Source organism: Schistocerca americana, chromosome 8 (genome assembly GCF_021461395.2).
Source record: "Schistocerca americana isolate TAMUIC-IGC-003095 chromosome 8, iqSchAmer2.1, whole genome shotgun sequence".
Lineage (NCBI taxonomy): Eukaryota > Metazoa > Arthropoda > Insecta > Orthoptera > Acrididae > Schistocerca > Schistocerca americana.
Window position 1 is genome coordinate 325,390,669 of NC_060126.1, and position 23,507 is coordinate 325,414,175.

The following is a 23,507-nucleotide window of genomic DNA, read 5'->3' on the forward strand; positions in this document are numbered from 1 at the left end:
TCGCGTTATCATTGCAGTAACGCGATGAACGTTCTACCTGAAGATATCACAGTTCAGTCAGGGTCGTGATCTCGAGTTTGTCAGTCATTCTTCAGCGACATTGTTGCTCACCTTGGTCGGGACCTAACGACTGCTTTGCGAGTGGGGAATCGCTCAGCATTTTGCAGCATAAGAACAGCCCCTGCGCGGCTATCGCCCGAGAGAACAGGGTTTTTGTTCGCTTGGGAGTGCATGATCGTCTTGCCAAGTCACGTTCCCTGAGTCAGGAAAAAGGTTTCCTTGCAGCACGACAAATATCCGCAATGTGAGTGGGCTGACGGATTGTCAGCGCAGTGTACATTGTTGCGGCTCCCTTTTGTGCTGCAGCAGAGAGAGCCATGGCGACAATAGTGCGCCCGACAAAATCACTTGAGCGGTGCTGTCACCACGTAGTCTTTTCGTACGATGGACGTATGCTCCCAGGACGATTGTGTATTGCAGTAAATTCAATTTTTGTAACCTTCATGAGGGCTTAAGACATGGCGTCATTGCATGGTGCATAAATGGGTATTCGCTAAAACAAGTGAGATGTCTCATTTGCTGTTCTCTCTAAATCTTGCAATATTATTGAGCAGTGGTAAACCTGAGGTGCAGTAGCTCCTCAAACTAACACAGCAGTCAACATACAACTAAAAATTCGTACAGAAACGCGTAAACTGCATTTACGAAAAGTAACGCAAAGATAATATGCACTTCACATAAACTTAAATTTCATTACATGAAATTTCATGATCTTTCGAGGCGGATATGCTGCGCTGAATGCTTGTGGCATGTTACTAGTGAAAGTGTTAACTATTCAGTGCCTTACAACGTAAATGGCGGCATGTAATACTGTAAGTATTTACTTTTTTTGTTTGAAATACAATTCGTACGGAGGCAACAGGTTGTTAATATTCAGTACTGCCCTAGTTTATAATGAAAAGGGAGTGGGTACTTAATAGATGCCCGCTGTTCAATAAATTTTGTTACAGAAGTAACCTAAGGTGGCCAACTTTTTCAATTCCCAACGCGGGACGTTTCGAGGATGTTGATGGGGACTATGAACACGTGATTTAGTGTTTCGGTTATTCTGAAACTAGGCGACAAAAAAACTCATTTACTTTTCTAATAATATACCTAGCATAAGTGACGTTCCATTTTGAATTTTAGATCTTTATTTTAGTTTCATAAATATTTTCGCAAGCGCCTTGTAAGCCGAAAACCGCTTAACGCAATAAAAGTAATACTGTAGAAGAAAAGCAATCTGATGTTTTTCATTTATTAATTTTTGAATGGTTTTTGCTTAAGATGGCCAAGCTCAATGTAGGACGTTTTGTCGCATGTGGATGGAAATTGACGGTAAGTTACCATGTATCCTGACGGTGCTAAAATTAGGAATGAAACATTATTTATTAATTTTTCACTTATTTCTAAATTCATATTTCTGAGATGAGTGACATTTGTCTTTGTTTTGATTTCGAATTTCATAAAAAATTTTCACAAGTTCCCATGCAGGATTTTACAATCAGCATTTCACGAAGTGTTTCAACTTTAAGTGAAGTTTTTCCGATGTCCACATGGTATTCATCAACGAAAATACTCGTTCTGAAGGTGACTTCGTCCCCGATAAGCCGATTAAATATTGAACGATGGCCAGGCAGTTTGTATGTTGTATGTGGTGTTCATTAAGTTTATTGAACACCTCTAACCACCGTTCCTCTGTGCTGCTCTTCATATCTTCCCATTTGTTCAGAACATCGTGACTGACGTAATCTGAAATGTAGTTTACCCCGTCAAACAATCTATTTTCTGCTGTTGTTGTTGCCGTCATTGGCATTTGCACAACTAATTGTTGGTATGTATTTCAGACTATTTTTTAACGCAATCTAGTCATATGCTTTGAATTCGTTGTACTGACGCATATACGTCTGTAGGTACTTGTTGCAGATTTCATGGAAGTTATGTATATGTCCCACAAAATAATTTTTGTTCATTTGCCCACCCTCCACAAGACTTCTTAACTCATTTTGTATGCTCAGGGGAATATAATCGTATTGTGTACTTGTTTTTCAGATCCGTAAACAATTGTGAAACTTGTGAAAAGCATATTTTATCTCCTTCCATCAATTTCACAGAGTCATTAAATAAAGCGCCCTGTACATGTTCAAATTATAACCAAGGCTGCGAACGTTCATTAGAAAATGATGCGTGTAGCACAGATGTGCATTTTACTTTCGATAGAAAGTAAGATTTCAATGGTGCATACATTTGCAGGACTCTCTCTACTGCAGGTAAAAGTGCAAGCCATCGTGTTTTACTATATACCAGGATTTTTTTTTTTGTATTGCATTTCTGCTTCCTCGCAAAAATGTTTGGGAGCTTCTACAAGCACGGTATATGTATAAAAGTACGAATAAATCTTCGTCACAGTATATTCAACGCCCACTGGTAACAACTCTGCTGATGTTTGTATACCGTTGTGTGCAATATGCGCTGCACTCCCCATGCCAACTACTTTTCGCCCTGAGTCCTCTTGAAGTTTGAAGGAAACATTATGTTGTCCTTCACGTTGAACTACGGCAAAATTTGTATTGGTATTATCTATACTAATTCTCATGACTTTATCCTTAAGCCCATGATTTCTAGAATGTCCATTAAAGAATCATATATAATAACTGCAGGTTTACCAAGTAAATTCAGACTATCTAATATTTTTACAATAATTCCAGTTTTTGGATGAAAGTACCGCACTAGTATTGGAAATATTTTTGAGTTCTTTGTGGTTTGAAACGTCTGTAAATGGAACGTCTTTGATGTCAGGTCTGTAGGTTATCTAAAGAACAATGATCAATCACATTCCTTATATTTACTTCGCACTTTGTTTTCCCGAAGCGAAACTTCTTTTGAAACACCTTTTGATTCAATTTAGAAGTCCATTCCATCGATCTAAAACTCTGTGACTTACCGTGTGGAAAGCACACAAACCGTCGTAGTCACCGAAGTTTCCCAGGCGGAAATAAGTCGAGAGTGCAGATGTACCTGCCCTTTTATTTTTGTCAGATGTTAAATGATGTATATCGTGTTTACCACCGTGAGCAACGGATAACACCCCAATGCACTTTTTGCACAGCACTTCTGAAGGTGCTGTACACTTCTGTAAAACAAGGAACTCCTTTTGCAAGTCCTCCGTGAATTGACAACTTCGCTTTTCAACAGTAGGGGGCATTGCTAATTAAAACAAGCAAATAAGTTCACGGACCTCGGCGAAGCACGCAAACACAAATCAACAATGACGAGTCTCCGCCCGGACTAGTTTACGAACTAAACAATCGCCCGTTGAACTTCCGCATCATCGGAAATGCTTCGTCTGGAACCTATGCTTTTTCATATGGCTGCCAACCTCAGAGAATTGAGAGTGGTCACCGCGGGATAACAGCATGTGTTGTTTTACCCAGTCGTACTATATATTTATTTCTTTTTTGTGTACGCTAGACAACGAAAGGTACTGCACATAATCACACTCATAAATCCTAAGTTCATATCCTAATTCGTAGTGCTTACGATACGTGGTAATAATCTGCAGTTGGTAGAATGTGAAAATTACTGGAATGCGGGACAAATTATGCATTTTGTGCGAAACTTTTATTAAGTTTTCCAATGCGGGTCGGTGCGGCAGAATCCGGGACGGTCCTGCAGAATCCGGGACGCTTGGCCGCCTTAACTAACCATTCCTCAGCTGGTGAATGTTATTTAACTCTGGCGAGAAATGCACTACGGAGACCACTACTCTCAATTACTATCAGGAGACGAGCTTGACAGAGCAGCTCGTTTTGTATTATCGCGAAATCGGGGAGATAGTGCCACAGACATGATACGTGAAATGGAGTGGCTATCATTAAAACAAAGGCTCTTTTCGTTGCGACGGGATCTGCTCATGAAATTTCAGTCACCAGGTTTCTCCTCCGATTGCGAAAATATTATGTTGACACCTATCTACATGGGGAGAAATCAGCATAATGATAAAATAAGAGAAATCAGGGCCCCCCACAGAAAAATTTGCGTGCTCTTTTCTCCCGCGCACCGTTAAGAGTGTAATGGTAGAGATAAAGAAGAAGGTGGTTCATTGAACCCTCTGCCAGTCACTTGATTGTGAACTGCAGAGTAATCACGTAGATGCAGATGTAGAATCTTGAGGGGAGAGTTCCTGTTTCCTTCTACATGATTAGACGGTTCGATTGTTTGTTCCTTCTGTAATTACCAGACCATAATCAAGATGTTAAACCTCACTCTTCCTTACTTCTTTCCTTCCTGTTAAAAAAAGTCCAAGTTGCGAAATTTAAATCGTCAGTCATTCATTTTGACGATATATATATATTCTCTTAAACATTATATCGTGTAACATATATGTGTGCAGACACTTTGTACGTGGTATACACACATAATCGTGTTGGTAGTTGTTTCTTTCTTTGTGTCGAACAGTTTTCCCACAAACGCATCACATTATTTACTACCTGACGTTTTTTGCACTATAGTAACTGCACGGTTGACAGTGTAACCTAACCATTTTCCGTCCATTTGTCTACAATTCAACATCTGACCTGCTGCCCAGGGAAAAATAAGCTTTAATGCCTTCTTCTTTCCACATGTGGTTCGAGATACTAACCCACATAAAAACATACTACTGTTAATATCTATAATTATTAGTCTTGAAAACGAAGTAAATGCTGGTGTGATATGGTTCAGTACACTTTTCTCGGCCTTGTCAAAGCGGGCGTAGGAGCGGATAGAGGTTCAGGGCACTCTCTTGTCCTAGGGGTGGGAAATTGCCCCTAAAGGCGGAAGAATCAGCAATGATCAACGACATGAGGATGCAGAAGGCAATGGAAACCACTGCATTAAAGACACGTAACGTGTATCCTCAGGACATGTGGGCTGTAATTGAAGAAGTGTCATGATGATCTCTCCATTGGCAAAAGATTCCGGAATAGACCCCCATTCGGATCTCCGGGAGGGGACTGCCAAGGGGGAGGTTACCATGAGAAAAAGATTGAATAATCAATGAAAGAATAGCGTTCTACGAGTCGAGGCGTGGAATGTCAGAAGCTTGAACGTGGTAGGGAAACTAGAAAATCTGAATAGGGAAATGAAAAGGCTCAATCTAGATATAGTAGGGGTCAGTGAAGTGAAGTGGATGGAAGACAAGGATTTCTGGTCAGATGAGTATCGGGTAATATCAACAGCAGCAGAAAATGGTATAACAGGTGTAGGATTCGTTATGAATAGGAAGGTAGGGCAGAGGGCGTGTTACTGTGAACAGTTCAGTGACCGGGTTGTTCTAATCAGAACCGACAACGATAGTTCAGGTATACATGCCGACGTCGCAAGCTGAAGATGAACAGATAGAGAAAGTGTATGAGGATATTGAAAGGGTAATGCAGTATGTAAAGGGGGACGAAAATCTAATAGTCATGGGCGACTGGAATGCAGTTGTAGGGGAAGGGGTAGAAGAAAAGGTTACAGGAGAATATGGGCTTGGGACAAGGAATGAAAGAGGAGAAAGACTAATTGAGTTCTGTAACAAGTTTCAGCTAGTAATAGCGAATACCCTGTTCAAGAATCACAAGAGGAGGAGGTATACTTGGAAAAGGCCGGGAGATACGGGAAGATTTCAATTAGATTACATCATGGTCAGACAGAGATTTCGAAATCAGGTACTGGACTGTATGGCGTACCCAGGAGCAGATATAGACTCAGATCACAATATAGTAGTGATGAAGAGTAGGCTGAAGTTCAAGACATTAGTCACGAAGAATCAATACGTAAAGAAGTGGGATACGGAAGTACTAAGGTGTGACGAGATACGTTTGAAGTTCTCTAACGCTATAATACAGCAATAAGGAATAGCGCAGTAGGCAGTACAGTTGAAGAGGAATGGACATCTCTAAAAAGGGCCATCACAGAAGTTGGGAAGGAAAACATAGGTACAAAGAAGGTAGCTGCGAAGAAACCATGGGTAACAGAAGAAATACTTCGGTTGATTGATGAAAGGAGGAAGTACAAACATGTTCCGGGAAAATCAGGAATACAGAAATACAAGTCGCTGAGGAATGAAATAAATGGGAAGTGCAGGGAAGCTAAGACGAAATGGCTGCATGACAAATGTGAAGACATCGAAAAAGATACTATCGTCGGAAGGACATATTCAGCATACAGGAAAGTCAAAACAACCTTTGGTGACATTAAAAGCAACGGTGGTAACATTAAGAGTGCAACGGGAATTCCAATGTTAAATGCAGAGGAGAGCAGATAGGTGGAAAGAATACGCTGAAAGCCTCTATGAGGGTGAAGATTTGATGTGATAGAAGAAGAAACAGGAGTCGATTTAGAAGAGATAGGGCATCCAGTATTAGAATCGGAATTTAAAAGAGCTTTGGAGGACTTACGGTCAAATAAGACAGAGGGGATAGATAACATTCCATCACAATTTCTAAGATCATTGGGGGAAGTGGCAACAAAACGACTATTAACGTTGGTGTGTAGAATATATGAGTCTGGCGATATACCATCTGACTTTCGGAAAAGCATCATCCACACAATTCCGAAGACGGCAAGAGCTGACAAGTGCGAGAATTATCGCACAATCAGCTTAACAGCTCATGCATCGAAGCTGCTTACAAGAATAATATACAGAAGAATGGAAAAGAAAATTGAGATTGCGCTAGGTGACGATCAGTTTGGCTTTAGGAAAAGTAAAGGGACGAGAGAGGCAATTCTGACGTTACGGCTAATAATGGAAGCAAGGCTAAAGAAAAATCAAGGCACTCTCATAGGATTTGTCGACCTGGAAAAAGCGTTGGACAATATAAAATGGTGCAAGCTGTTCGAGATTTTGAAAAAAGTAGGGGTAAGCTATAAGGAGAGACGGGTCATATGCAATATGTACAACAACCAAGAGGGAATAATAAGAGTGGACGATTAAGAACGAAGTGCTCGTATTAAGAAGAGTGTAAGACAAGACTGTAGTCTTTCGCCCCTACTCTTCAATCTGTACATCGAGGAAGCAATGATGGAAATAAAAGAAAGGTTCAGGAGTGGAATTAAAATACAAGGTGAAAGGATATCAATGAAACGATTCGCTGATAACATTGTTATCCTGAGTGAAAGTGAAGAAAAATTAAATGATCTGCTGAACGGAATGAATAGTCTAATGAGTACACAGTATGGTTTGAGAGTAAATCGGAGAAAGACGAAGGTAATGAGAAGTAGTAGAAATGAGAACAGCGAGAAACTTAACATCAGGATTGGTGGTCACGAAGTCAATGGAGTTATGGAATTCTGCTACCTAGGCAGTAAAATAACCAATGACGGACGGGGCAAGGAGGACATCAAAAGCAGACTCGCTATGGCCAAAAAGGCATTCCTGGCCAAGAGAAGTCTACTAATATCAAATACCGGCCTTAATTTGAGGAAGAAATCTCTGAGGATGTACGTCTGGAGTACAGCATTGTATGGTAGTGAAACATGGACTGTGGGAAAACCGGAACAGAAGAGAATCGAAGCATTTGAGATGTGGTGCTACAGACGAATGTTGAAAATTAGGTGGACTGATAAGGTAAGGAATGAGGAGGTTCTACGCAGAATCGGAGACGGGACAGTATGATAGGACATCTGCTAAGATATGAGGGAATGACTTCCATGGTACTAGAGGGAGCGGTAGAGGGCAAAAGCTGTAGAGGAAGACAGAGATTGGAATACGTCAAGCAAATAATTGAGGACGTAGGTTGCAAGTGCTACTGTGAGATTAAGAGGTTAGCACAGAAAAGGAATTCGTGGCGGGCCACATCAAACCAGTCAGTAGACTGATGACCAAAAAAAAAAAAAAAAAAAAAAAAAAAAAAGCTTTTCTCAGTTCCCAATAAAAATATCTGCACACATACCCTCTACACCCTGTATAATGGGAGGCAAAGTGAAGAGCAATGTCGAACCAAACTGAGGACGTCAAGTGATCAACTGAGATCAAAGTTTACAGTGTCCACATCAGTCGCTTCACTGAGCACGGAATCTTAAACCTAAGGCTGCTTTGTAAAACCTCTTTTACAAAGGAAGTTTTGTAAAATATTTGAACAGCGTACTTTTATCGTAATGTTTATAAAAGTTGAAAGTGGTCCTAGCTTTAATCAAAGCATTGTCAGAGATATTTGACAGTTTAACGGTACCTAACAACGTTTCAGTAGAATGTAGAAGTTGTCCGCTACATCAGTCATTGTCGTCGTCGGTCAACGCAACATTCGTACAGACAAGGTTCAAAAATGAAAAGCATGTGCTTTCAGACTGACTCACAGACACACGTTATAAAAATATCCAAATGGTATTACTGCTACAAGGGCATCCAGATTCAGTAACGCAATTCTAATCTGTCTGTCATCCATTATGCGCCTCGTTTGGATTGTCACGAATTCGTTAATTTATTTAGCTATCGTTTGAAATTTCAATTATTCATTAAAAATACCTGCCATTCATTGTAATGATTACTGTCTTCTTTTTTTGTGATATGTTACAATACAGCATCACCGGTCTTTTGCGGCCAAATGTGTTGGTGGGGCAGTAAATGTATCCACAGGGCAATGACACTGCGTAACTGCAATACACTTTGGAGGTGTGGCGGTGGGACTTGAAGTCCCGTACCATCCTCCGACTGTGACAGTGCTACATCAGTCAGGCTGAAAAATTTTGACCAACATGGGCACGTGGGGTGGGAAAGTACTGGAAGTAGATTGGGGGGCTAGTCCCACCGAAGTACGTAACTGTGGTGGGCGTGCCAGGCCTATCGTTAGCCATGGTCGGAATCTGATTCCTCTAGGATGGTTAGGGGAACTGGATGACGATGCCAGTTGCGTGGAAGTGTGGTCCCAACTTGGCGTAACCCACGGACAGTGTCCCGCAGGGCATCCACTTTATCATGGAGCCGCCGCGCATTGGTCTTGAGGGGTACGATATCCGCTTCCTCATGAATAGTGACAATTCTCGTGAGTGACGGGGCGTGTAGGCACCACCTGAGAACCTTGTTGTGCAGGCGCTGCAACGTCCGCATCCTGGTGACACTAATCGTGGCCCATGCAGCAGAGCCATACGTTAGGGCAGGCAGGATTGCTGTTCGGTAGATGCGGAGCTTGGTATGCAGGTTAAGTTCCCTACTGTGGAAGAGTGGATATAAAGCCATGGTGAGCTTTTGCCCCTTGTTGGCAACATACTCCGAATGACAGTTGAAGACCAACTTTTAGTCCATCTGGACCCCGAGATAGGTGGTTATGGGGGACCAGGGCACCTGCACGCCTGCAATCGAAATACTGCGGCGGAGGACTGGGCGCCGTTCGGTGAAATAGACTGCCGTAGGTTTGGCGGCATTGAGAGCTATTCTGTTTGTCCGGCACCAGGTGATAATGGCGTCCACCTGTCGCTGGAGGCCGTTGACGACGGAGTCAGTAATGCAGCCAGTGGTTTATAGTGCTGTGTCGTCAGCATATTGTGATATATGGCACTCGAGGATGACTGGCATATCATTCACATAGTTATTAAAAAGGATGCGAGATCACACTGATCCTTGTGGAGTACCTGCCGACAATTGGCGAATGCATGAACGCATTCCCGATGGAGCCACTAGGAAAGCCCTACTGCGGAGGAAGTCGTCCACGATCTTGACATAAATATCCAGTATAGGGGTATGTGTCAACTTCTTGTGTAGTAGGTTGTCTTGCCAGATCTTGTCGTAGGCGTTCTGTAAGTCCATAAAAACGGCAGCTGTCGACTTCGCGGTGTTGAAGCCTTTAGTGACGTGTTTAGGAATACATAGGACCTGAAGTTCGGTAGAGAGGTGTGAAGCGAATCAAAACTGTTCAGGAAGTATCGTCCCAGGAGCCGCCAGAGGTTGGGAAAGTCGATGGAGGATCACAGACTCAAGGACCATCAACATAGTATTTAGGAGGCTGATGGGCCTGTAGTTGGCGGGTACCATAGTGTCCTTGAACCTCTTGGGGATCACAATCAGCGTGGCTTGTTTCCACTAAGGGGGGAAAGGGCCAAATGTGAGACAACAGTTTAAAAACAGTTGGTGAAGAAGACGAGAGGCGTGCAGGGAAGGTGGCAAAGGTGTTACTTTAAAATTCCGTCCAATCCAGGGGCCGACCGGCCACGTTTCCGTCGAAGGATACGCTGAATTTCTGCCATGGAAGTAAGGAAGGGGGCAGACTGGGGTGGGCGGTAGTGAAAAGCAGCAACAGCTGTCAGGACTTCATGTTTGTCCTGTACTTCGTCCGGAGAAAGGTCCTGCACACGGGGGCGGTTTTGGGTATCGAATTTCGAATGCATCCGCCAGCGTTTAAACAATTTGGAGGGTATCATACGACAAGCCCACTGCCGTGAGAATAGGATGGGCGATCTCTGGCATAGAACGCTGCAGGGTGCGAATGACAGCCCAGTCAGACTTATGGTGGAGGAGGAAAGCGGACATCCTGTCCTCCCATTGTTCGGACCTCCAGTTGGCGAGCCGGTAGCAGAATTCGCGCTGGAGGCGTCTCATTAGGCATTTGTCTTAGAGGATAGTGAAACTGCTTCCAACGCTGGCACTAGTGGTTCTTTTGCATCTTCAGCTCCCATTACAGGGGAGGCAAATCGTCGAGAGGGGTTATATCCCGAGGTGCAGTGGAGGTGGAGAGTTTCACTGCTTCCTGTATTTAGGCGGTAAGGCAATCCACAGAATAGACCATATTGGCTGGTGTCATCAGGTCGAGGTCATGTTAAGTGGTGTTATTAAGTACCCTGGAAAACCTGTCCCCATTGGCGAGGGTCACAGTGGAACAAACACCAACTGAAAGGGCAGCATCGGTGAGCTGCAGGAGTACTGGCTCATTGTTGGAGGCCAGTTTGTGGAGAACTTCCAGTGAAAACTGAGCAGTGATATTTTTGAAGATGGCCACATCCAGAACGTCTGGCTCACAGTTAGAACGGAATGGGATGTGGGTAGGTTCGTGGAGGCCATAGTCCGATAGTGCTAAAGTATCCTCCAGGTCAAGGAGGAGAATGGGTGCTTGGCATTGAGATCTGCCCCAATGACGATCCTGTTGAAGGATGCCAATGTACGGAGGTCTGCTTCCAGCAGTGGCTCCAATATGCTGCTGCAAAGGTAATGGCACCAAGGCGTATGGACGTGGTAACTGTTGTGTCCTCTATGTGTTCCATTGGCTGGAGAGTCTCTTGGGTATCGACAAGAGGTTTGTTGAGGAACACTGCCATGCCTCCACCAAGGTGGTCGAGGTGGTCTGAGCGATAGCACACCATGTTGTGAAGGCGGAAATCGTCCACTGGTTTTAAGTGTCTTTCTGTGGCCAGTAAAACATCCACAGGATGGTCATGGAGGAAGACATTCAACTCCATCTTCATCTATTTTATGTCATTGCCATTAAAATGCAGATTACAAGATCTGAAGAGGGCTGGTGGTGGTGTGGTAGTTGATTCGCTATTACAACAATTTTTGACTTAGCCCTTCCACTAGGGCGATGACCTAGCAGAGCACGTCTTCAGACCAGAGGATTTTTTGTGCAGTGTCACGAATAACAGCCCAGATGTGGGGTTTCATGAAAAAGGAGATGAGATGAAGGATTTCGCACGTCATCCCGAAAGGACGCATCGGTCTCCACCATTGGGGGGAGGGTCCTGAGTGGTATGCTTGCTCCTGCGGCAGGCAGTGGCGGGTGTAGTAATAGGCAGATTGGGGATAGGGGTGGAGGGCTGGGATACAGCCACAGGTGGACTGGAGGGAGCTGCATCTGGCTCCTGTAGTCAGTGAGCAGTGGAAGCCATCATGGAAGACAGAAAAAGGATGTCGCGGCAGTCTGGGCAGAGAGGAGCACAGGAGCCACAGAACCATCCGGTGCTTGAGTGGTTGGTACCAGAGTGGGTGCTGAGGGTGGTGCACCAGGCTGGCCCTGCAAAACAGGATAGTTGGTCGCTTCCAATTATATTGGGTGAGGTGATTAGTTCTTGGCTTCCTTTTGGGAGGACGAGAAGACTTCAGAGCCTTCTTTTAAACAGGGCACCCCCTCCAGCATGCCATGTGGTGGGGATCGTGAGTTGTGCCCAAACAGCTGGTGCAGGTAGGTTTCTCCAAAGTGGGGAATGTACAGTTCTCTACTAAACGTGGGCCAGCACACTTAACACACTGCAACGGCATGGAGCGATAGATGACTGGCCCGTTGGGACCCCCTTACGATTCAATCCGGACTTTCATATACAGAAGATACCGCATTTGGTAAATCCGCTCTATGTCCTCTATCCGGGAAAGGGAGACGACGTGAGTAGGGCAGGGTATCAACGCCTGGGTCTCAGGATCCCTTTTGCTATACTGGTGAACCAAAGGACCTTGCAAATGGAGCAGAAGCAGTTCCTCTTCCTCTGCCGTAGCCTCTGGTGCCAAGTCTTTGATGACGATTTTGGTTCGGCGACTACCTGACGTATGGTGGGTAAAGTAAGGCATCGCCTTTGATTTGAAAAAGTCGAAACTGGTAAGATAGTCGTCTCTACTGTCAAGCAGTTATTTCACATGATCTTTTTGGTAAACAGCTCGCAATTGGGTACAAATGAACTGCTGGAGCTCAGTGTTCAGTTTTGTCTAATTAGTGACATTATAAACCACAATGAGGGTATCATCTCTTTCTTCAGAGTGCTTGACGGGGTCTCTTGAGTAGGAGGGTCAGGAGCATGAGTCATTTCCTCACCCACAGGACCATCCAGTGCAGCGGCTACTGTGAAGGAGGTATCGGAAAACGATCCGCTGTCACCACAGCATGTATGGGTGAAGGAGCGTCTGGAGCGACGGCCAGAGGACTTTCCGACTGGGTAAGTGTGTCCAGAAGTCTCGCCACGGTGGCGGGACAGCGTAGGAAGAGGAGCACACACACGTACAGCTGGGTGGTGGTCAGACACAGCCGAGGCATTCGCCACCTCACTACAAGAAAGATAAGTGGGGAGGTGAGTCGTCGGACGACGACGACACGGGGGAATGGACCCTGACACGGGACGGTGGACAGTCGTCACGGTGATTGGTTTCAGTTCCGATTCATCCCGAGGGACGGCGTTGGGAGAGTCGGAGGGCCGCGACGACAGTTCCGCGGACTCCTCCGTGGTAGACATGGATCCGCCTGACGTAGTCGGGGCCCAGTACGAGGGGACTTAACACACAAAGCACTTCCCAGCTAATCTGGGCCAAAATCTACGAAAATACCAACACTGAAAAATGCAGGTACACAACGCTGATATGCGGTGAAAAACAGCAACGATACGACACGGAACTGCATTCAAATAAGGAAACACTATAAGGGATCCACCCTGAATCACGATTATTGTCAATGATGCTAGTTGTTAAATATAACAAAAGTGTAAATGCGACTGATAGAAAGCATATACGTTAAAGTCTGTCCATCTTCATTCATATCATCGTAAACTCTCAAAAACAACGGCCCTTCTAATGTCATAGCCACAGGTTTTCTACAAGTTACAGAATTTTCACACAATGCTGCATATGATTGTGATTTTACTATAGGTCTAGTATTGTCCAATGTGATGGGAAATAATACGCTTCTTTGGCTACAGCTACATCTACATTTATAGTCAGCATGTCACTACGCGGTGCAAGGCGGAGGGTACCCTGTACTAATCTGAATCACCTCATTTCCTGTTGCTATCTCAAATGGACCTATGGAAAAAACTGCCTATATGCCAAAGTACAAGGCTAATTTCTCTCATCTTGCCTTCACAGTTCTTATGCAAAATAAATATTGGTGGCAGTCCGTACTCGAAATGTACGAGGATGACTTAATAAATAAGTCGGCAAACTGGAATAGAGATGTCAGAACAGCGTGTACCAGCTTGAAATTTATTTTCCTTCTCGACGTACTGCACTTGTAAACTTAAACTCGTGTCTCATAGTTCCATAGGGAGTTGAAAACCTACAGCATAAAATTTTGTGGAAGACTTCGTGTCAAACGAGTTACCTCTAGGGATACAGTCCGCAGTTCGTGGTCTTGTTGCGTTCTCGCTTCCCGAGCACGGGATCCCGAGTTCGATTACCGGCGGGGTCAGGGATTTCCTCCTGCCTCGAGATGACTGGGTGTTTGTGTCGTCCTCATCATTTCATCATCATTCATGAAAGTAGGGATATTGGGCTGAGCAAAGGTTGGCAATTTGTACGGGCGCTGATAACCACGCAGCTGAGCGCTCCGCCATCCAATCATCATCATCATCATCATCTAGGGATATAGGTTGATTTGTGTCCTTAAGCTGCTGTAACCCTCAAGACGTATGTGTCCTGGGGTAGCGAAATACCCCTACAAGGGGAAAGAATAACATTCCATCGCTGGATAACTAGGGCGGGCCGAAATGGCCGAGCGGTTCTAGGCGCTACAGTCTGGAACCGCGCGACTGCTACGGTCGCAGGTTCGAATCCTGCCTCGGGCATGGCTGTGTGTGATGTCCTTAGATTAGATAGGTTTAAATAGTTGTAAGTTCTAGGAGACAGATGACCTCAGCAGTTGTCCCATAGTGCTCAGAACCATTTGAACCCTTTTTAACCAGGGCGGCGAGGAAAATCCTTGCTTGTGTTTTTTCTTGTCCTGTTCTGAATTGCTGAATCACGTTGAACACAAATTTCATGCAGTTTAGCTCTAGCCATATATGAGACGAATTTCGGCATGATGTGTGAGCCGAGCCGGTGAGGCGCCGACAGCCAGTGATCGTCGACCGCTGGCGACACACATGTGCTGTCCAGCAGAGGGAGATTGGAGCGGGACAACCTTTGGTTGGTCATTCGGTTGGTCGTGTTATCGCCGACGTATATTTGGTCCTTTCACTGTTTCCGGGCCTCGGCAGTTGGTCGGTTGGCGTGTTTCAGCGAGGAAATCTCCGCGGCGCGTAGTTTGGCCGAGCCCGGTGGCGGCCTCTACACTGTGTCGAAGTGTGTGGAGCTGTTCTCATCGCTACGAGGTCCGTGGCTCACCGATCCTGGACACAAAAGTTGAGTTTTGACTTAATCTACCAGCAAGTCACGACTGTTCACATTGTGTCGTTTGAATTTCGTTGTCGACTGTTGAGTTATTCCCGAGAGCAACAACGTATGTTTTCAAGTTGGCAAATTTTAGCCCCCCTCCGGTGGAATTCAACTGTACTTTGCTATTTTGAATTGAAGTGCACCAGCGGAATCTTCTTCCTTGTGACAGGTTACCAGCCTTGGCCGTTGACGTAAATTCAGGCACTGTATTTTCCTCGTCGTGTTGTCGCTGTCCAGAACGGTGTGCACTTTGACAGCTCAATGTATAATTGGTTGTGGGCGCCAATACCTTCTACGTAGTTCCATTGAACTCCCTGTTGTGTGATGGCCGGGTGGAGCGGAAGTTATCTTGTCGATGTGTCCGTTGATTGTCGTCGGATCGAGAGTGGTCGGGCCAACTGCCTGTCTCATCTAAGAGAGTGTTAGTGTTTGAATTCCACGCCAGCCCTCGGAAACTTAGGAGCGCCGTTTGGTGTGCTGCCTTTTCTTATTTTTTCTTGTTGTTTGTATTTGTATGGCTTCGATTCTAGCCTATTTTTCAATTACGGTTGTTTTGCCCTTAAGGCGTAAGATTGTTTGGGCCTTCAGCCTAATTGAAAGAACTGATTTAAGATAAAGGCTTCTGCCTTTTAAATTTCTGATTTTGGTTTGAGTCTTAAGTTATTGGCTTCCAACCGATTTTAAATTAAAGTGGTTTTGCCCTTAAGGCATGAGATTGTATGGCGCATTCAGCCGGGAATTTTGTTCCAAAAATTAAAGCTGCGTTTTTTTAAATTTTCTTGGCTCTGGTAATGTTTGGTCAAATAAATAAACTTGTATGTTCGAGTGTAACGGACAGCCACTTATTGTGGCCCCTTTCCACAATTTAAACTACCTGTCCTATCCTGCGGGCTTTACATGGCGTCTCAGTGTGCTGTGTGGAAGTTCCCTCTGCTCAAAAATGGCGTTACTCTTCTCGGGTACGCCCTCATAGCACAGCTGTCACCTTCGTCTGACTGCAAATCATAATCACTAGCCGCGGAATACTGTGCATCGGATACCTTCCACGCGACATGTGCTGCCATCTTTTAGATACATAAAGAGTGTGAAATTTAAAACGATTTATGCAGTAGCTGAATCGGAAAGGTACCCCAGCGTTGGCAGACTGATGTAAATAACAGTCTGGTGTTTGCGATTTTTATTTACTGACTTACCGTCGTAGTATCATGCTAAAATGTATCCGAACGTCCAAATTATATTCTGCCTTATTTGTATGAAACATATTTAACTAAATTGTCTTACAGGTCCGCTAATTTCTATTTGGCGATGTCCTTCGATTACAAGAAATGGCCATCAGTGGAGATGCAAATGGTAACACAATGAATCAATTACTGTTAACATGTTATTTCAGATGGCACAGTTTTCAAAGCCCGTGAACTCAAATTTGTTACAAAAAATGACATTTCAAAAGCAAGTTTCAACTTGAGATTGCAAGTCGAATAGTGTTATTCTGAATCAGGACCTGAAACTCCTGCCCAACAATCACTATCCCTATTAACTAATCACGGAAGGTCTTAAATATCATTTCAATCTGAAACAAAAGGGGGTCTGTATCTCTAAACTTAAAATGACGTCATGTAAACTTAGCCTTGGATGGAGATTCGAACACAGCATTTAATAAACTGATAACTAAGTAGAATCAAATGGCAGAATTTTCTCACCATTAATGAGGTGTCACTGTAAAATAATTAGTGAAAGTTTTGCCTTACTGGGACTCGATCCCGGCACCTATCGACATCATGTGTAGACGTCAAGTGTCAGTTTATTTCAGCAGCAGTGAGATGTGTGTGAGTCTGAAATGAAAATAAAGTAATAAAAAGATCTGTGCAGAAAGGGAAACAAACCCTATTTATATGCCATCATTGTTGACTGCACACGAAGAGACGTTAACTCTTGAATCCATTTCACCAGTAGCTAGGCGCGGCATGTTTGAACCTGAAATGAAGTGATGAAAATTTCTGTGCCTGAGTTGGGTCTCGAAACCTCCAGCAGCTGTTTTTGTTGACACTACATGGAGAAACATTAAAAAATGATGATTTTTTTCACCTATAGTTAAGTGTGCGCAACCTACAGCTAGAAATCATACCATGAAAGGTTTCAGACTGGACAAGAATGCGAACCGAGACACGCGATTTTCGTGGATATCTTGTTGAGTTTAGGATCTTCGACAAACGACAAAACGATGGAATTATCCGGTTGGTGCGTAAGTTGGTAGCGTTTTTCCGTTCGTTTTATAAATACAACAGACACACATAGCAAAGAATTTAGTTATTTACAACAGCCTGCCAACGCTGGGGTACCTTACCGATTCAGGTATTGCATAAACCACGTGATTTTGAGGCAAAGAACTCGTAGAGCCATATTCGGAGCGCATTTTCATCCAGTAAGGAAGTTTCTTGAAAGCTGTTCGGTAGATTGCGGAGAATGTGAAAATCTGTGGACGTACGATCAGGTGATTAGGGTGGGTGCGGATTGACCTCCCAAATATACTTCTTTGTAGTGTTTCTTGTCAGTCTAGCAGAATGCGGGCAGGCGTTACTGTAGAGTAGCAGCACTTCACACAGTCTTCCTGGACGTCGTTCTTGGACTGCGTCTACAAGACGTCTCAGTAGTCGACAATAAATGTCAGCAGTGATGGATACACTTCCCGGTAAGCAACTCGTAGTGCACCACAATGTCGCCGTTCCACCAGATGCATAACATTATCTTTTGTGTCTCTTTGTGCGGGAAGTTGCTGCTTTGTTTTGGGTCAAGCATTCCTTTCGTTTCCTCATGACACCATTTCCCGTCGCCGGCCGAAGTGGCCGTGCGGTTAAAGGCGCTGCAGTCTGGAACCGCAAGACCACTACGGTCGCAGTTTCGAATCCTGCCTCGGGCATGGATGTTTGTGATGTCCTTAGGTTAGTTAGGTTTAACTAGTTCTAGGTTATAGGGGACTAATGACCTCAGCAGTTGAGTCCCATAGTGCTCAGAGCCATTTGAACCATTTCTCGTCACCAGTAACAATACAGGATAGGAATGGTCTGTTGTTCAAGAGCCAAATGACGAGGAGCAGGCAGAGATGCACATGCGGCCAAGCACTGATGTTTTTGATTTTTGCCTGGAGCATGCGATACCCATAAAAAGGACTTTTGAACTTTCTCCATTGCTTGAAAATGTCATAGAACGACGAAATGATCACCGTTCATCACATTTACCACTTCTCGAGTACACTGACACGGATAGATCGTGGGTTAATGGCTTTAAACGATCTTCATCGAACCCCGAAGTTCTTCGTGAACGTGGAGAGTCACTAATGTCAAAACGATCCCTCTTAAAACGAGATAACTTTTTCTTGCCATGCTATGTCCAATGGCATTGTCCCAATACAAGGCTCAAATGTTTCTGGCTGCCTACGCTGCTGTTACCCCACTACTAAACTCAACAGAGAAATACGTCAGATTTCTCCATTTCGCACTTCATATTCTTACGTCGACAGTTACGCTCACTAGCTGCGAATGACAATATGTAAACTCAAACAACAATAGTGAACTATAGATAAATAGTGACAATCTATAAATAAACCATTATCAGCTGGAACAACAACATGCAAAAGAAAACCGCCAAGAACTTATACACCAATCTGATATATCGTCCTGAAGGGGACAAGTCACACGAAAGGACAGATCAGGGATCGAATCCTACTGCAGTACTAACATTTTCGGCATCTCAAGTTCAGATCCAATGAGCCATTAGTACCTCTGACCTTATGTGATCATAGGTTCACTTATAAAATAAAATTCCCGACTTAAGAAGCTTACTGGCGACCGACTTCCTATTTGTCGTCACTTTCGTCTCTGTCATGCCCCAGACTACAACACTTCACCTCCAGTCGATATCGAAAAGACATAATGTGCAACGTTGATCTGAACCAAGGTGCAGTTCCGTGTTAATCATCTTGTATTAACTAGAGGTCAAAGGGGTCTGTTCGTGCTCGGTAAAATTGATTACCTATATATATGACCCAAACATTCCAACATACCACCATACTGTACGTATGTCTGATTCATGATTTTGTCGTGGGGAGTGAAAAAAATGGTTCAAATGGCTCTGAGCACTATGGGACTCAACTGCTGAGGTCATTAGTCCCCTAGAACGTAGAACTAGTTAAACCTAACTAACCTAAGGACACCACAAACATCCATGCCCGAGGCAGGATTCGAACCTGCGACCGTAGCGGTCTTGCGGTTCCAGACTGCAGCGCCTTTAACCGCACGGCCACTTCGGCCGGCGTGGGGAGTGAAGCTCCACACTGGATGACAACAATGACTCCCTGGCGACAGATCAGAGCCTTTCACTTTCTGGTTCGTCTCCGTAGTCCGTCACCAGCTTCCTGACTTGATTTTGTAATCACTGAAATAAAATCTAATATCAGCCATCTGCACTAACTGGTAACACGATAAGTTGCAGATATTTCTGCAACAAGTGTTGCCATGTAAGGCGTAGTGATTGTTGTATTTACGACCTAGTGGTAAGTATAGCGCTGTGTAAGACCAAAATAGGGATATGGAGCACTTTTCTCTTCATTGCTTTTAAATTGTTTTTTGTCATTTACTGATGTATGACATTTTTACTATCTTTGGCTTGAATAAAGGATTTCAGCCAGCGGAGGCAGCTCGAAAAAACTGCCAATTGTGGGGCAAGCAAGTGTATAAGAGAGATCGGTAAGAAAATGGTTTTATTGTTTAAAGTTGAATCGTTTCGAGAAACCAATGGGTTTTGATGAAGGTCGTCGTTACAGTTTAGCGCTGTCGTCCACCTGAATATTGTCATATGTGAAAAATCATCACCATTTAAAGGTTGCGAGAGAATTACTTTCAGTAGGCTGTTTTGGTGAAAAGAAGGAAGAAAGAATGAGTTGTGCTGAACATTCCATCGACAGTCAGGTTCCAATCACAATCTAGAACCGGGAGGAATTGGAGGCCAACGTACTGTCTCCTTTAAAAAGGACATCCCAGTAGTTACCTTAAACCACGCATTCTACCCAAGTAGCAATTTGGAGCCACAATAAACATCTGTAAAGCTACCTTAAAAGGTATTCAGTTAACTATTTATTCAGTGGCACACATAAATCAGTCGAACCGTGTGTTCACAAACACTAAAAATGATAACCGTACAGACAGAAGAACGTAAGTTCTAACGGGGGTGCAATGTCACAAATTCTTAACTTTTTCACCTACAGATCTAGGCGGTACTAAATCGATCTTATGAGGATATTTAAGATGGAGAAATTAAGATATTCTTGCTCATTTTTGATCTGGATCCTTGTTAATCGGTAAGAGAACAAGTAAAAGATCTAGAAACTGGTTATTTCTCTAGCGGGTTTGGAACCAAGACTCAACAAATCTTCACATAGGGGACGCATTACTACTTAACTATCGAGCCAGGACCGCCCACAGCACTCTCTCATTGACATAGTTATTGATAACACGCCTAATTTGCAACATAAATTATGGGAAGAAAGGCTATTAAGACAGCCTCTGTGCATATCAACTTTTCTCCTGATTGTAGAGGAGGTACGCTATCGATGTACCATTACCTTCAATGGTCCATTAAAATTTTTTAAAACTATTCAGCATCTATATATTTTCATGTAGTACTTGAGCAGTTGAAGGTGTCATGCTGAGTTGTTTAGGTTTGAATGTATGGTAATGAAAAGAGATGACAAGGTAAGAGTTTAATTTTTCGTGTAATTTCTGAATATTTTCAACAGCTTTTCAGATGTATATAATACTGATATAAATTTTTTTCACTTGTTCTTCTGCAAAGTGTAATATATTATTAGATTGTCCATGATGGATTGGATTTATTTCTTCTTCGTTTTGAAAAACAAGCGGTGCGTGTTTAAAATCATAGCATTTGTCATGACTGGAACACTTCTGATTGCTATGAATGGACCAGACCATTCACGGAACTTACAAATTTTCTTCTTGTGCATTTATGTATGTTAAATGGTATCAGTCGTTCGATAAAACACTAATAACCGTTAACAAGTAAAGATCGATTTTTATTAAGTTATGTGTTTACTTTCAATTATTTCTGCACTTACAAATCTATTCCAAAAAGTAAGCAAGGTACTGAATGTTTCATAACTTCAAAATTTACCTACATTTAGCACTTATTTATAGGAAAAAATCTCATTACTTTTAATTGTTTAGTATTTATTCACTGTAGCAACATACGTGTTGCATAAATGTATACGACTATAGGCTAAAAATATATTAAATTCACCCCAAAAGAGCAAGGGATGTAGACTACTGAGATATATATATTATATTTTATTATATTTTTAACTATTACGAAATCTCAGATTTATTTGAAGGCATTTATCGTACATTTTAACGTATTTCAGAATAAAATCACTTTTCACTGCAAAAACGAAGTTGTAAAAACCTTTTCACTAACAACTCCTGATTGGGACGAAGTGCCACGTATCTTTTAAATAAGAAAATTCGCGTGTGTTTCTAATTAGTATGATTTTTCTTTCAATCTGTAATAATGATTTGAAAACGGATCCTAAACTTATTTCTTGAAATTAATTAGGCCGATATGTCTATAGTACTATTTTTAAAAGATCCAGTATTTTTGACATCTTAGGCCTAGTTAAACATTATCTATTCCATTATGTATTTTTCATTGTCGAAGGGAGTGCTGTGCTGAAATGGGAAGAGGAGAATATGCAGCGTTCTTTACGTGCATTTCGGAAGAGTGACATGGACCTTAACGCCGCGGCAAGAACATACAACGTTCCAAAAGCTACGCTTAATCATCATCATTATGGCATGAATACCAACGTGTCGGTGGAAGGAAGGTAGCAGGAAGTGTCAGTGATTTACCTCATGACGTAGAAGCGGAGATAGATAAGTACACGTTAGAAGTAAAGAGCTGTAAATTTGATATAATGTCTTAAGATTTGCGATCTCTTGCATGTCAAGTGGGTACACAAAATGATATACAAACAAGATTCAACACGAAAAAAAAGTGGGCGTGTAAATGAAGGTACTTTCCTTTCAAGAAAAAGCATCCTGTACCCAGCCCAAGGCACTCTGAGATTAGGTGTCTCCCCAGAGCTAGAAGTTTCAGTGAAACAGTGGTCTATGAGTTCTTCGACATATTGAAGAAATCTGTCCACGAGAGTTTTGTGGATGCTATATTGTTGACGAATCAGGATTATCGACAGTTCAAAAGGAAAATTCTAGCACTGAAAAGTAAAGAACAATTCTTATCTGTTTCCAATGGTGAAAGGGGAACACATACTACGGCAGTTCTCTGTGTCAGTGAATCGCGTCACTATGTGCCACTAGTGATGCTATTTAAATATGCTCGGGGTAACGAGGTAAAATGATTTGAGTACCGCTTTTACTTGCATTGAATAGTGAAAATTGGTACAGCAACAAGTAATCGTTTGTAGTCTGCCTGAAGCATTTCCTAGAAAGCTCATCTAAGTGAAGAGGACGAAGTGTTTTTCCTCTTAGGTGGCCAATTCAATGCACACTAAGAGATATGGAAACCCCATATCTAACACGTGATAATGTCGTGATCCTCTTGCCGCTATCTGGCCACATCACTCGGAGGCTGACACCACTGGACGTCGCATTTTTCAAGCCTTTGAGCACTTACTAAACAAGTGAAATGTAAATTTGGTTGTGGCTATCGGAGAACATCGGAAAAAGTGTCAAAGAGTTTCAGATTGCAGTAATCTTTAGAGATGCCTGCGGGAAAGCAGGTGCTATTGCATCTGGCATGACCGGATTTGCAAGTACTGGTTTCTCAACATTGAATTGCGATGTCTTCAAATATCATCCTTTCTCAGCTGCTGACTCTCTATAAGTAGTTGTTGAAGTCATTCTTTCTGCAAGCCAAAGAACAGATTTTCCCACAAGTGTGTTACTCTTGTTGTGCCAGTTAGACAAATTTCCCCTTTTCCAAAGTATTCTTCCTCTGTACAAAACGCGGCATCTAGCAGAATGCAGCAGGTGCAGCTCCATCATTTACCAGTCTCTATAACAGGTGTGTATTGCTTTTTCTTGGAAAAATGCGTTCCTGTTAGATTCACTATGGGTAGCTGCATATGTAGTCCAGCATTGGCATATCTCTGCTGTTGCTCATCCGGTCCAAAATATTGGGCGACACGTACAAAAGACAAACCAGAACAACGAAGAGACTTGGAAATGACACTCCTCGCACTTGACATCAACTTTAAATAAGCCACCGGATTTAGATTATATGCAGTTGACGCAATAAACTAAAAATTTCGAGATCAAATGCTATTCATTGCCTCCCTAACTATGCAGTCTCGCACCGTAATACAGTT